Here is a 15,074-nt window from a genome sequence, read left to right as displayed (position 1 = left end):
CAAATCTCATAATTTTGACTGTATTACAAATGGTCCCCATTATCCATTGTGAAATGATTCTAGGACCCCCTTGAGTATCCAAATCCATGGAAGCTCAAGTCCCTATAGTAGTGCAGTATTTGCATATGCCTGGGCACATAATTTCATTCATATGGCCCTTGATATTGGGTTTGATTTAATGATTTTTCCAATTTAAAAATGAGTGAAAGCAGACCTATACAACCATTCTAGTTTTCATTTTCACTACACTATTCAGTAAATCACATGAGATATCCAACACTTTGTCATAAAATAGCTTTATGCTTGATTATTTTACTTGACTGTAGAGTAATGCAAGTGTTCTGAATGCTTTTAAGATAGGTTAGGTTAAGCTTTGTTGTTTATCAGAGTAGGTGTATCACATGAATTTTTGACTTGTGAAATTTTCATCTTACAATAGGTTTATCAGATGTAATCATATATTAAATGAATGAGCATCTGTATTTTGACTCATCTCTACATTATTATAATATCTAATACAATATAAATGCTATATATAAATTTGGTATACTGTATTATTTAGGGAATAATGACACCAAAAATGTCGGTGCATGTTCAGTAGGGAGAAAACATTTTTTAAAAAAATTTTTTTTTTACTATTGTTAGTTTAAAGTTGATTGAGTCCATGGAGAAGGAAACCTTAGATATGGAGAAACAATATATTTGCCAAATAGTCTATGCATCATCTTCGTGTTTGTGGAGTTCCATTACTCCAAAGCTCTCAATTCCATTATGTGTGTTAAATTTACAGCACATTCCAACCAACCCTATATGATAACGAAGTTGACAAATATATTTTACATGGTATATTTGTTTGCTATGAGTGCTACAATTAAGTGCTACTGACTGGGAACCTTATAAATCAAACAATTTTTTTTTTTTTTTTAACAATCCAAGATGAAGGTGTTGGCACATTCATTTCTTTCTGAGGTCCTCGCTGCTTGGCTTGAAGACAGCTGTCTTTTCCCCGGTTCTTCACATATTCTTCTTTCTGTGTGTTCTAATCTGTTACAAGGACACAGGTCATATTTGGTTAGGGCCCATGTGGTATGTTGCCATTTTACTTAATTATTTCTTAAAGGCTCTCTCTCTAAATATTATTCTTTGTCACATTCTGAGATACTAGGTTATGGGACATCAAAATATCAAAATATGAATTTTGGGAAGCACAATCCAGCCTCTGCTCCCCCACCTAATCTTTACAATGTAATTAAAATATAATTAAATTAAAACTTACTTCATTACAACAGATACATTTTAAGTAAATGTTTTCTTTACTAACAGAAACATTTTACATAAAAATTTGATTTTAAAAGAATTGCCAAAATCTGATATATGCACGAATATGCACATGCATATACCTGTAAACACATGAATTCATAGTTATTCTACCTTCATTTTAGGCTATTTGTGCACATATCTTTTCTTTATGAATTTTTTTATGTTTGCTCAAACTGGTGTTCAAATAAGTGTCATTGTTTTTAAAGAATTAGTGACTGTTTTTATGAATTGAATGTTTTATCTCACGACTGTGCTGTGAGAGAATTAATTCACTATATTTATTTTCAATCTTGTGTGTACTATTTTCCAATGCTTTCTTGACACACAAATTGAATTTAAAAAAATCACATTTTCTTAAAGAAGCTTAAATGCATTCTCCTGTTATGTCTTTGAGCATACTATAAAATACCTTAATTAACTCATATTTTCCAGATATCTTGATTATCTGTTAAATATTTTTTTTAAAAAAAGTCCTAAAATTTAACAAAATTAAAACCACTGGCCTTCATAGCTGCAGCACATGCCAACGTTATATTAAAAGCACTCTCCTTCAGTTCACAGGAACCAGTCCTGTAAACTATGGTGTTTAGAGAGCCTTTCTCTAGTTTATTCCATATTCACTTAACAACCGAAAGGAATGATATTACTCTCTTTTGACCTAATCCAGAAATTTTTCCAATGCAATGAATACAGAGCATTTCAACTCTACTGTCTCCAATTTTTATTTCTATTGTTCCTTCTCATTTGCCTTTATGATAATTAAGATGCTAAATGGCCTTTAATGTTTAAGACTCAATAATAATATGAATTAACTTTAGGAATCTGTCAGACATTTTCCCACAATCTTAGAGTAAGTTTTGAGAATAGGGGCAGCCGCATGAATGAGCAAAATAGGTGACCTACTTTGTCTTCAAGTGACTAGTCTCTGATATGGTCCTCAGCTGCCTCAAAAGATCTTTGAATACTTATTATGATCTAAGAATTTGCATTATGAAATCAGCCTGGCAAACTTAAACATATCTAAGAAAGCACTGATGGAGACTGATAAAATGACATACAACAACTTCGTTAGTATGTCCTAATAACTGAATCTAAGAGTAAATGCAAAAAGTAGAAGTTGATGCACCATTACCCGGAAATACTTGAATGTTTGCTCCCTTTTGCATAAAAGCTTATCAGTTGTTCCTACATAGTTTATGGAGCAAAGATCATATATTTAGTGAATCAAAAATCTCCTCCTCATTCCTGCCCTAGCTTAATATGTTTCAAGTTATAATTTACACATTTTTTTTCTAAATTCCTCCGAGTTTTACAGAACCTATCTCAAAAAATGTCTCAGACCACTCATTCTTTCTTCATCTGATTAATGCTAAATGATTCTTCCTGACTCAGCTCTTAAGTCATCGTCCTTGCCACAACCATGTAGTCCCTATATTTGCTCTCAATTCTCCATAGATTTTTGGGTTTCCTCTATCATCATGACTATGTAATTGCTTCCTCTTTGCCACAACACTTCATTTTACCTAACATGCAAACACGCAATCCTTGAAAGAGCTACACACACACACACACACACACACAGTACAAGTTATAAACTATATTTTTTATTAACTCATATACTTTTTCCAGATGTCTCAATTAACTACTAAAAATATCTTGTAAAAATACCTCTAACAAAGACCAGGCATATTAGTCAGATTTTTGTACATGTGACTAAATCCCAAACAAAATCAACTTAGAGGAGAAAATGTTTATTTTATCTCAAGAGTTTCAGAGCCTTCAGTCTTTGGTTTGCCAAATCCATTGCTCTGGGCCTTAGGGGAGGCAGAACATTATGGCACAAGAACATGAAGGAGGAAAGCTGCTTAGCTTATGGCAGCCAAGAGGAAAGAGAGAGGATGTGAAGAGAAAGAGAGAGGAAAGCCACAGGGAAGATAGAATCCCCAAAGGGATGTCCTCATTGACCTGCTTCTACTAGCCTGCCTCACCCGCCTACAGTTACTGTGATAATTCAAGTTATTAATCCATCAAGTGGATGCATCCTCCAAGGAGGTTGAAACTCCTATAATCTACTCATTTCACCTCTGAACATTCCTGTATTACCTAACACATGGGGATTGGGGGGACTCCTCATATTCAATCATAATAAAGAGTTTTGTTAATTCTTAACTCTTCAATTTTCACTTCTTCCTGTCTTTGTAGTGGATGCTGAGCAACCATGTGACTTATTTTTCTCTCTAACTCAACAAGAGACATTCTCAGCATGCCTGATTAAAGGGCTAAAGTACAGATATGTTTTGAGTTTTAGTAATCTACTAGACATATTAGAGCTTGCAAAATTTTTGTTTGTAAAATATTTCTTACAGTTTAATAAAAATATTATCATTTTGGAAATACTTGCTCTGATTTAAGGAACATTATGAGAACTCAGATAATTTTTTAGGCAGCTAATATATTTTCCAAATGTAGCCTTGAAAAAGAATTAAAAAGATAAATTGATGTCTAAATAGTTTCTTTGGAGTTGGCCAATTACATTTTCATCAAGGCAACTGTTTGTTAAAACCACACTTAGAGAAAATACAGATTATTTAATTTTAGTAGTAGTTAGGAAATTGTTATTATTACTTCAACTATACACCAACCAGAATCTTCTAAATATAAACTCAAACCATTGTTTATTATCTTGGCCCTGTGGGAATTCAAGGCATGAAACCCCAATTATTTTCCACTGAGTTATTTGAAAATTCCAGCATCCTCAGCTCTTTTAACAGCTTTTGATAGCACGTCTCCCTATATTCTCATTCTTGATGTGGCAAAGTAATACAATGTCAAATAAGTTCATGCCATGATTAGAAAAAAATCTCTAAAGGGAAGCATCCCTTGTTTAGGCAAGAGTCAAATTAATTGGTTCTTTAGATCAAACCTAAATCTCTGAAGTCACTGAAATAAGTTTTCTGATAATCTAACATGAATCCCTGCTTAATTACAAATGAGGACAGTAAATCTTTATGGTATTCAGTGCCTATCACTACAAATTTGTGTTAGCCAATTAATAAGTGCTCAATAAATAATTGCCAAAAATAATGTTAAATACAACTTTAAAGATTTTTTTTCTTGGACTGGGGTTGTGGCTCGGTGGCAGAGTGCTTGCCTCACACATGTAAGGCACTGGGTTGGATCCTTGGCACCACAAAAATATAAATAAACAAAATAAAAGTATTGTGTCCATGTATAACTAAAAATATTTTAATTTTTTTTTTCTTTACAAAAACCATACCACTCACACCACAGTTTACACATCTGATAACCCCATTTTATGAAAATTATGCAAAAGTTGATGTTTAATGCAAGGCTAGTTCCCAGAAACAATATAAACATCAGGCCAGGAAAAAATACATATGTGCCAATGACGTATTTGTTAACTAAGAGGATCTCTATTAAAATACAGACATGAGAAAATGCTAATATGGTGCTGCATAAAGTTTGTCAGCTTCAAAAGAACTTTGATACTCTTTTCACTTTACTACATACTACTGAAAAAACACACATTCCCTCCAAAAGTGAGTGTTGTGACTGAGTATGTTTTTGGTCAAACATAAATAATCACTGTTTCATTTATTATAGTCGAAAAAGCACACCCCTTGCAAGCACTCAAACATTGCCTCGAATTCTGGCTTCCTATTCATTGTTTTTAGGACTGTGACAAACTCATTTTTGAGTTTGTAAATCCTAAATAAATCAATTTTCTGAAATTAAAATTTTAAATTTAAAAATTAAAATACCATATGTCTTTCTTATAAGGTGATTTTAGAATTAGTACAGTTTTTAAAAAATAGAAAAGTCCTATAATTAATAGCCCTGGTTTCTTATTAATATCATGGACATCAGCAATAATATAAGGAGTCTTAGTTCTGGTTTTGCATAGTGCAAATTTGGGAGATTCTTAAGATTTTCCCCATTACTACTTGGTGTGGGAGGGATGTCCCAGGAAATGGACTCAGGACATTTGACTACTGACCCATTTCCCCAGCCTTATTTTTGTATTTTATTTATAGACAGGGTTTCAATGAGTTGCTTAGCACCTTGCTTTTGCTGAGGCTGGCTTTGAACTTGTAGTCCTCTTTCCTCAGTCTCCCAATCCTCATGACTTTATAATATAAAGTATGACTGGGCCATTTAACCCAGTTTATGAAATTATCCAACTGTTTGCATCTGTTACCTATCAAAGCACAATAAATCACATCAAAAGTAACACAAAATATGATTTTTTTATTGAATAAATGAGTTAGGCAATATTCTTTTCCTCCAATTTCAATAAAATATTGCATGCAAAATAATATAGAATCTTTTGCAATGTTGCTAATTATAATATATATGGGAAATTATATGGTTTATTAATTATAGTAATTTCCTGTACATGTTTTTGTTAAAGTCATTTATACATATTTGGAAACAACACAAAGATTTTACCTTATTTATACAAAACTAACTTCGTTCCTCTAGAGCATGCCAGTAGCAGGCTGATTTACACTGTGTTTTAAAATTTCAATTTGAACTGTACAGTCTGCTGGGATAGAATCACTTTGGGGATGAAGCATAACACTTCTGGCCAAGAGGTAAAGTAAATTTGTCATTATAAGAGAAATAAAAAAGTATTTTATAAAGTAAATATGACTGCCATGCATTAAACATGAAGTCTATTTGAAAAACTTAACTCTGTTCCTAAAATTCACTGTAATGCTACAATGATCTAATCCTAAATTCTTTTTCTCTTCACTTATTTTTTTGTGGTAATTCATGATCTTTGAAATAAACTGTAAGTCACTTCCTCTGAACACTGATTTTGATCCCATATGAAATAGGTGCATTTGCTTCTAGGTATAATTCACATTTAAGTATAAACGTTATTGATATGCCAGTAGAACATTTACATTTTTATAACTCAGAACTTTCCTGCTCATGTCATTAAGTAGAGGAATATTCTTGTTTCAGAATATAGGAGAGAGAAAAGCCTTCCTGTTAATTGGGTTTTCTGACCAGTTTCAAGAGCAGATTCCAGATGGAGCATAGGCAATGCAGAGCAATCAGGACCGGAAGTATTAATCAAGACTTTGCCACATTGATTCCTGAAATTCCAACCAAACAGTATGCTAAGTTTTCCCATTAGTGTGAATTTCATTTTTAAGTTCAAATAATATATATTTCAAATAAATTCAAAATGAAAAAATAATAAATTAATTTTTAATTTTCTATCATAAATAACAGCAGCAAACAGTTATATTTCAAGTAGGCTTTTAAAGGTAAATCCTTAACAATTTAATTATATTAATTTACTGGATTTTTTTTTTCATCCTGTCCTTCTGGGAAAGAAAAGGGAGACTATGGACACAGAACAAAAGCTTATCATGGAAAGGCTTAATAGACACATTAAAAAAAACATAGTGACACTCACCCTTTTAACTCTCAGTAGTAAGTTTTAGTGGATTATAACATATTTATAATATCTCCTGATATTCATGGCTTTCACATGCAAAGATATATCTGCCCAAACATTTCTCTATCTCTAGGCAGGTTTCAACACTCAAGGTGAAGATTTTATTCATAAAATTTGTGCCATGACCTTGGTCATTTCTTCCACCATACTGGGCAGAAAACAATTCTTTAAAAGTTTTTATGTAAAACTTTTATGCAAAACTTCACCTGACAAAAGTCTCTTGTGATATTCCATTTTGTGCTAGTTTCTATGGAAGTAAATGTAGGTTAGTCAAAAAAAAAAATTATCAAATTATTGTGCCTCTGAAATATGATTAACTCCTTTGTTCATAAAGAAAATTTTGTAGAAAAAAATATCATCTCTGCCTAGAAAATATCTCTTTTATGTTTTGACAATCATGACAAAGAGGAAAGTAAATTTTTTTTTTAGAACTTTTGGCAAGATACCTGTGAGAAAGTATCAACATATGAAGGAATTAAATCTCAACGTATATACACTAATTTTTGACAATATGAGTTTACATTTAATGTGCAAATATATTATTTTTATTCTGTTGTATTACTTTTGTTGTGGAGTACTCTCTTATACCTTACCATTTCACATCAGAGTCTCATATATAGTCTCAAAATATTCTGTACATCTCCAGAAGGTGGAAGATAACCTAGGTCAGGCTGAAAATTCATGAAGCTGAACCCTTTCATGACATCTGTGGATATTATGTGAAGTAATAACTTTGGTCAATAATAATAAGAATGTAGACATTATTTGATTCTGTCTTGGTCAAAGTACGAATGTCAAAAACTAATATGAAATTTTTTAAATGATTCTGAGAACCAGCATTTACTATTGGTTTCATATTGAGGTGACATATTTGGATGCTCAAGAACAGACAATAAAGTGCTTTGGAGGATGGTACTAGCCTGAAATAATTTCAGTCATACAATTCTAAAACTTAATGTAGTACATTACATTTATAATTTTATTAATTCAAATGTAATGGGAATGGAGATGCATTTGAAGATTTCATTCAAACTTGTGAAGTTATTTATAATATTATGTAGTCATTCTAAAACTCACAAAATTAAAAAAAAATAGTTAATAGGTTAAATCTGATTTGATTCATTGAAAAATTACTGAGAACAATATTTCATATAATAGATTCAGTTTAGTAATGTTTTCTTAAGATGATTACTGAATTCATATAGTTATCATTGCTCTCTGTTTAATATCTAGTTGTTCATGTTTGGTAACATTACATATTCAGAAAAAGTGTTTTAATTTTTACTGTTGGGATATCAGAAAACCAAGTATGAGTTCTCTTAAATATCCTGTGCTTTACTTTTACATATTCTTTGATGAAGAATTAATTTTTTAACTATAAATAGTAAATATTATAGGAATCAAATTGTGAAATGTTTCACAATGTGTCTAGGCCCTGGCAAGGCTGCAAGAAACCTCAACTTCTCCCTATGATTGGTAAAGTAATGTTAGGCAAGATACTTAATATGCTATAGCTGCAGTATTTTATAGGTCTATTGTGAATAATAGGTAATGAATGTTAAGCATTTAAGAATGAGCTTGGCACATAATAAACACTCCATAATGTTATCATAATTAACATCACCATCATCTTTATAAATATTACAATATGTAGTCTGAACCTTGATGCAGTTGTATGTGATGAAGTACTTTTGAAGGTCAAAGGGGATTATTTTTGCCTATAATGAAGCTTGTATTGCACTATTTAAAATAGAACAGGTATTTTGGGGGTGGTTCTCCAGGACACAGAGGCAGATCAGTGAAGAATGTTTTGTAAAAATATAAAAGTAAGTAAACCAAAATGCTTTTGCCATATAATCTCCTCTGGGAATGTTTAGTAGTAAGACAGTCTTGACTTGTTTCATTTTGATTCATAACTGTTCAGTACATATACTAAACAAAATATTCCTTGTTTAAAATAATATTGATAAGGAAATTCCCCCAGAAGGAAAAGTTTTAGATGTGTATTATTACTACATTATATGATTTTTTTTTACTCAGACACATTTAATGTTTTATATATTTGAGTCTTTAATTTTTATTTTATGCAAAGATGAAATTTATTACTATTTCCTCTTCTGTCACTACCACTGCTAAATTTAAATTTTGTCTATTATAATTGCATAGCAAATTCCTGTGAGTTTCAATAATTTTATCAAAATACCCATTATATTTTGGAATATAAGTTTGACTTTTGGTAGAAAGAATAGATGTCTTAAATTAATAATATTATAATCAAGCATGAATTTAATTATTTAGAATTTGTCCTGATATTTTCAAAGTATTTTCACATTTATAAAATTTTTATTGTTGTTGTTTACACATTCCCATTTTCCCCCTCAATTTATGCTCTGCTTTTAAAAGAGTTTTATCTTTTATCAATGTAGATTTATCTTTCTTATGAAGCAAAATTATTTGCATTTAAACTATGACAAATTTAGGGACACTGAGTGTATTAATGTTCATGGGAAAGAGAAGCCTTATGATTTATTATACATAACTATATGACTAATTTGTATCTGCATAGGTATTTTAGTGGCTTCAGAATCTATATTGCTCATGTGCTCTGTCTTTAACCTAAGTAATCCATACCTATGTTCAAAGCTACTTCCTTCTAGCACAATCAACTTGTTTGTGTTTTAATAATATGTCCATAAGAGGAAACAATTCAATCAAAAAAAGTACAAAAACCAAATTGGCTTTGACTAAAAATGAATTCTATGTTGATTACTTCCATGAGTATTAATATATAGCATTATTAAAAATATCCATTGTAAAAGAAAATAATAAGCATTTAAAGTATATAAGCATATACACTATAGAAAACAATGATAAAACTCTAAGTAGTAATGATCACAAAATCAATTCTTGGATGACCTAAAAAAGGATTAGATTAAAAAATAATAACAAATAAATTTTATTTATTATTATTTTTTTAATCTAATTGTTGTCATTTCTTTATATTATATGATAAACATTTTAGTAAAATTTTCAATATATTTTAATTGAGTAATGTCATATGATCTTGATTTAATTAAAATTGCTATAATTTTACATACTAATTGTAGATGATGTTTTGATGAACAGATATCTTTTGATAACTTGTACACTGGCCATCCACTAAAAGCAGCTCATTTGGCAGATATAGAGCACTGAATACACATGCTTTATATCTACCAAGTGAGCTGCTTTCTTCCTAAAATATTCTGATTTCCTCTTAAGTGTGATTGCTTCAGTGTTGAGCATGTTCTATAGTTTAGATGTTAAATGCCTACAAAGTGCCTATGTGCTAAAATAGCCCCAATCCTGGCACTATTGGGAAGTGGTGAAACTTTTTAAAAGAGGATATTAGCTGAAAGAAATGAGGTCATTGGGTATGACCTGGAAGGGGATAAAGGACCCAAACCACTTCCTCTTTCTCTTGTTTTGCTTCCTGGCTACATGAGGTGGAGGTGAGCTCCTTATTCTACCATGTGCTCCAAGCCATTTAAGGTACCCTCAAACAATGATGCCAACAAAACATGCACTGAAACCTCAAAACCTATTAACTATACCTTTCCTGGTTTTAAGTTAATTATCTCAGGTATTAAGTAATGGAAATTTGCATATATATATATATATATATATATATATATATATATATATATATCAAGATCCATGTAGTGAGCAAAATCATGGCCCCAGGATATTTATGCCTCACTTCCCATATTTTTTTAAAAATCTATTGCCTTACATAAAAGAAAAAAGATTTTACAGAAGTAATTAAATTCAGTATTTTTAGATGAAGAGATTATCCCAGATCATTTGGATGGGATCTGTGTAATCACAAGAGTCCTCAAGAGAGAGAAATAGAGAACACACAAATATAAAATATTAAGAATGGAGAAGGATCCATCACTCCCTATACCAAAGACATTGCTTAGTAGATTCAAAGAAAAAATATTAAATTAACATGGTGGGGAAATGTTGGTATGTAATGAGCAAACATTTGATGAAATTCAAAACTCATTCATGCTAAAAACTTATAAGATAATTACCATGATGGCAATTGTTGAGAGTGATGATTTAAATTATGATCTCTGACTATTCTTCAACAGGAGTGTTCCTGTGCTGGGAACTCCTTATGCAAAGGTACAAGTTGAGACTCCTCAGTTGCTATGGTGACACTTTCTCAAAGGAGGTTCTGTGTATACCATGGCACTATCAGTCTTGACCTTGAATTCAGATACCAGCTGCTGGTGGTAGAGAATTATGAGCTCAATAAGTATAATTATAATTGCCTATCCAGAGCTTCATCCTTCAGTCTGCTTGCTTTGAAAAAATGTCTTACAGAAAATGATTTTGATGTTAAAACTTATATAATAAATGTGCTGAGCTAGCTCTGTGTGATTAGTCTCCATCAGAAAGTAATGTCCCATCTGGTCTCACCTTCCTCTCTCTGTGTGTCTGTTTGTCTTTTCTAATTCCCCATAACTCCTCGCTGGTTTTCTGAATTAACATCTCTGCAGGCTGTAGTAGCTAATAACTTTTTCTTGAAAGGATGTTTATAAAAATTTTACAATATAGAACATATGTATTTGTGAACTATTAACATTAACAACATTTTTCCTATTATGAGGAATGAAATTAAAATGACCTTCATTATAATTCTGTTCAGCAGGTCTACTGAATATTCCAGTCAGTTCAATAAAACATTAAAACATGTTAAATATTTTAAGGAAGATATCAACTAATTATTTGCATATAGAATGACTGTATACAAATAAATTCTAATAAAAACTATAGATACATTTACAATGAATAAGGGTAGTAATCTGGTCACTGGATATGTAATATATAAAACCCAAACGTATCTAATGCACCATATTGCTACAAAATATTTTATGGTTTTTAATAGCTTCTTACACTAGTAATAAATATAAGGAATGTGTACAACTTGTATGAATCCTATAAGAATATCATTGAGAACAAAATAAAACAAACTAAATAAATGACTGAAAAATAAATAATAGTGTTTAGAAGGGAAGGCTAAATAATAGAGATTTGTTAATACTGTGAAAATTATTCTAGTGGATTAACTGAATTTTCATCAGAATTCTAGCAATATCTTGGGGAAGTTGGCAAATTGAGTTAAATATGTGAATGGAGAGTAAAAAAGAACTAAGAATAGCAAGGTAATCATGCAGAACAAACTTAAAGGTCTTACACTCTCAGATACCAAAATCTACCACAAAAGAAATTAGGATGATGTGTTATTGACAAGAGGGGAGGCAAATGGAAAAGGGCAAAAATGATGTCCATATCATTAAATGGTAATGTGAAAACTGAGTTTATAAACAGAAAAAAAAGTTTTGATATACTATCACATGCGATGCATAAGTAATTCCAGGTAGATTGCAAAGGTAAATCTGGATATGAAAGCAGTAAAAGTCACAGAGGAAAACAAAGAGAATATCTGTAGGATCTTTCAGTAGGCAAAATATATTTAACAAAACAACTTCCACAATAATAAAGTAATGACAAAAAAGATTATGACAAAATTAAGAATTTATCTTCAATACAATTAAGAGGGTGATATGAAAAATATGTGTGTATTTTATATTTTATATGTAATATGTATGTGTGCATACACACACTAAAAGACACTTATCCAGAAATAAAGAATCTCTACCAATGAAAAAAAAGGCAATCCAATTGGTATGGAAAGAAATATGATTTAAAAGGGTGTCAACTTAATTCCATCAGTAATAAATAAATGAAGACCCAGTATGGTAGATGTATATTATCACCAGAAAAAAATGATTGTAGTGAAAATAATAGACAATAAGACAATGCCTAATACTAGATACCTAGTTCTATTCCTTCTAATGATAAATTGTTATTCCTTAATTTTTGTTCTCTTATCATTGTTTTTTCCAGTCTTAATTTGTCTTATTGTTGTCTAACTACTCAGATTGCCCACTTAGCTGTTATTCTTGCTGTTCCATATATTAGCACTTAAAGCTACATGTTACCAAAAATTCTAATTTAGATAAATTGTTAATAATCTAATTGTCCTATTTTATTTTTACTTCATTTTATTTAAAATTACTACTTTTCTTTTTCTTCTTCTTATCCTTTACTATGAGTTATTCAGATATTTGCTATTTAAAGTTTTAAATTTAGAGGGATTTTTAATATGTTATTTTTAACATATGTTTCATATCAAAATACAGCATATATAATGCAGATTGAAGACATAAATGTTTATAAATATTCCATGTGTGCACAAGAAAAATTTGACCTCTATATTTTTTTAAATTTTTTTCAGTAGTTGATGGATCTTATCATTCATTTATTGTTTTATTTATATGTTGTGTTGAGGATCAAATCCACTGCCTCACACATACCTGGTAAGATCTCTACCACTGAGCCACAACCCCAGCCCCTGACCACATAATTTTAATGCAACATTCTAATCAACCTTAGATAAAGCTTGCTAAGTTTGCTGCTCAGTTCTTCTATATCCCTATTAATGTTCCCTATTTTCACAGGAAATTCTTGAAGAGATATTTCTAATTCCTCCCATTGTGACATTGTGATTTATTTGTTGATTTCTAAGTTGTTATTTTAATATTATCATTTCAATATATATTTGAGATATTTTCAGTTTATATATACTTAGAATTATATGATTTTAAGAAAATACACTTTCAATATTATGCATTTATCTCATATTTATTTTGTGCTTTTTAATCTATCTTATGATATATTCCTATATAAAAATATATTATATTATAGATTACATATAAGTGTATAGCTATATACATATTCATTTCTTCCCTAGTTTAGTCATCATGTACTGTGCTCTATTCACTTTGTGTGCTTCATCATTATTATCACCTATCTTCAGTTACTATGAGATAGCATCAGTTAAAAGACATATCCTAATTTTCAGACAGGCTACAATGTGATAATTATGTATCTCAGTCCATTAAGGCTGTCATAACAAAATACAATAATCTAAGTATTATTATATATTATTAAGTAGCTTAACAGCAGAAATTCATTTCTTATACTTTGGAGGCTGAAAAATTCAAAGTCAAGGGGCTGAAAGATTTTGTGTGTATTAAGGGCTTGTTTCCTACTTCACAAACATTTCTTTAGTGCTGTGCCCTTACTTAGCCGAAGGAGCAAGGTATCTCTCCTAAGCTTTTTTTTTTTTTTTTTTAATAAGGGCTCGGTTGGCATTCATTAGGGCTCTGGTCCTAAGATCTAATTCCTTCCAAAAGACTCCACCTCCAAATATATTACATCTTGGATTTCAACATAGTAATATTAAACCATATCAGGATTCAATTATCTAAGCTTTTGAGCAGTCTTAAATTGTGTGTGTGTGTGTGTGTGTTTTATATGCATTGACTAAGTATCCTTTTTATATAAGAATGTTTGGTAGCCTGATTTTTGAACTCATGACATTTAGAACTTTTACTGTCAGAAATAAGAGCAGTGTGATTTAACACTGTCCCTCAAAAGAAGTTCTGTAGTGAATCTGATGTGTACTTTTTGTTCAAAATTTCACAGAATGTTGATTGGCATTCAACAAATTATTTCTATCTAAAATAATATTTTGAAGCAAGAGAATTGTGTCTAATATTTAGGAATACAACATGAATCTTAGTAATTATTGTCGAATAACTTGTTGGCATCATACAACAGAAAACAAAAAAGTGTATATTAATGACTTTTTTATTATAAACAAAATGAATAAAAATTTGTGGCTTTATGATTACACAAATAGTGGGAGATTGCAAGGATCAAGAGGCCAAAGAAAGTATGCAACAGAATCATTTCATAGATTTATTGTGTAGATTTTACCCTCCTATTTACACAATAACTTGTATATTAATATGTTGTATATTAATTTTAGATAAATTAAATAATCAAAATTTTTAAGATATGTTGAATTTGTGAACCTATTTCCTTGGAACATTAAAATGGTGAGGAAATCTTGTTTGTGGTTACACTAGTTATCTTTTCTTTTGCAAATATGGTTAATAATATATGATTTCAGTTAGTATGATCTGCAAATTTCAGGATCATTAGTTTCAATGAATACTACACATTAGTACAGTCACATTTCTCTTTTTTAAAAGAAAATTGCATAAAATTGTTTTAAGTCCCATTTTTTCAAATCATATTTGTGGTGGTATATTTACATCTAATATATATATATATATAT

The sequence above is a fragment of the Marmota marmota genome, unplaced genomic scaffold (assembly GCF_001458135.2).
Source record: "Marmota marmota marmota unplaced genomic scaffold, marMar, whole genome shotgun sequence".
Classification (NCBI taxonomy): Eukaryota; Metazoa; Chordata; class Mammalia; order Rodentia; family Sciuridae; genus Marmota; species Marmota marmota.
Note: the sequence above shows the minus strand (reverse complement) of the source record.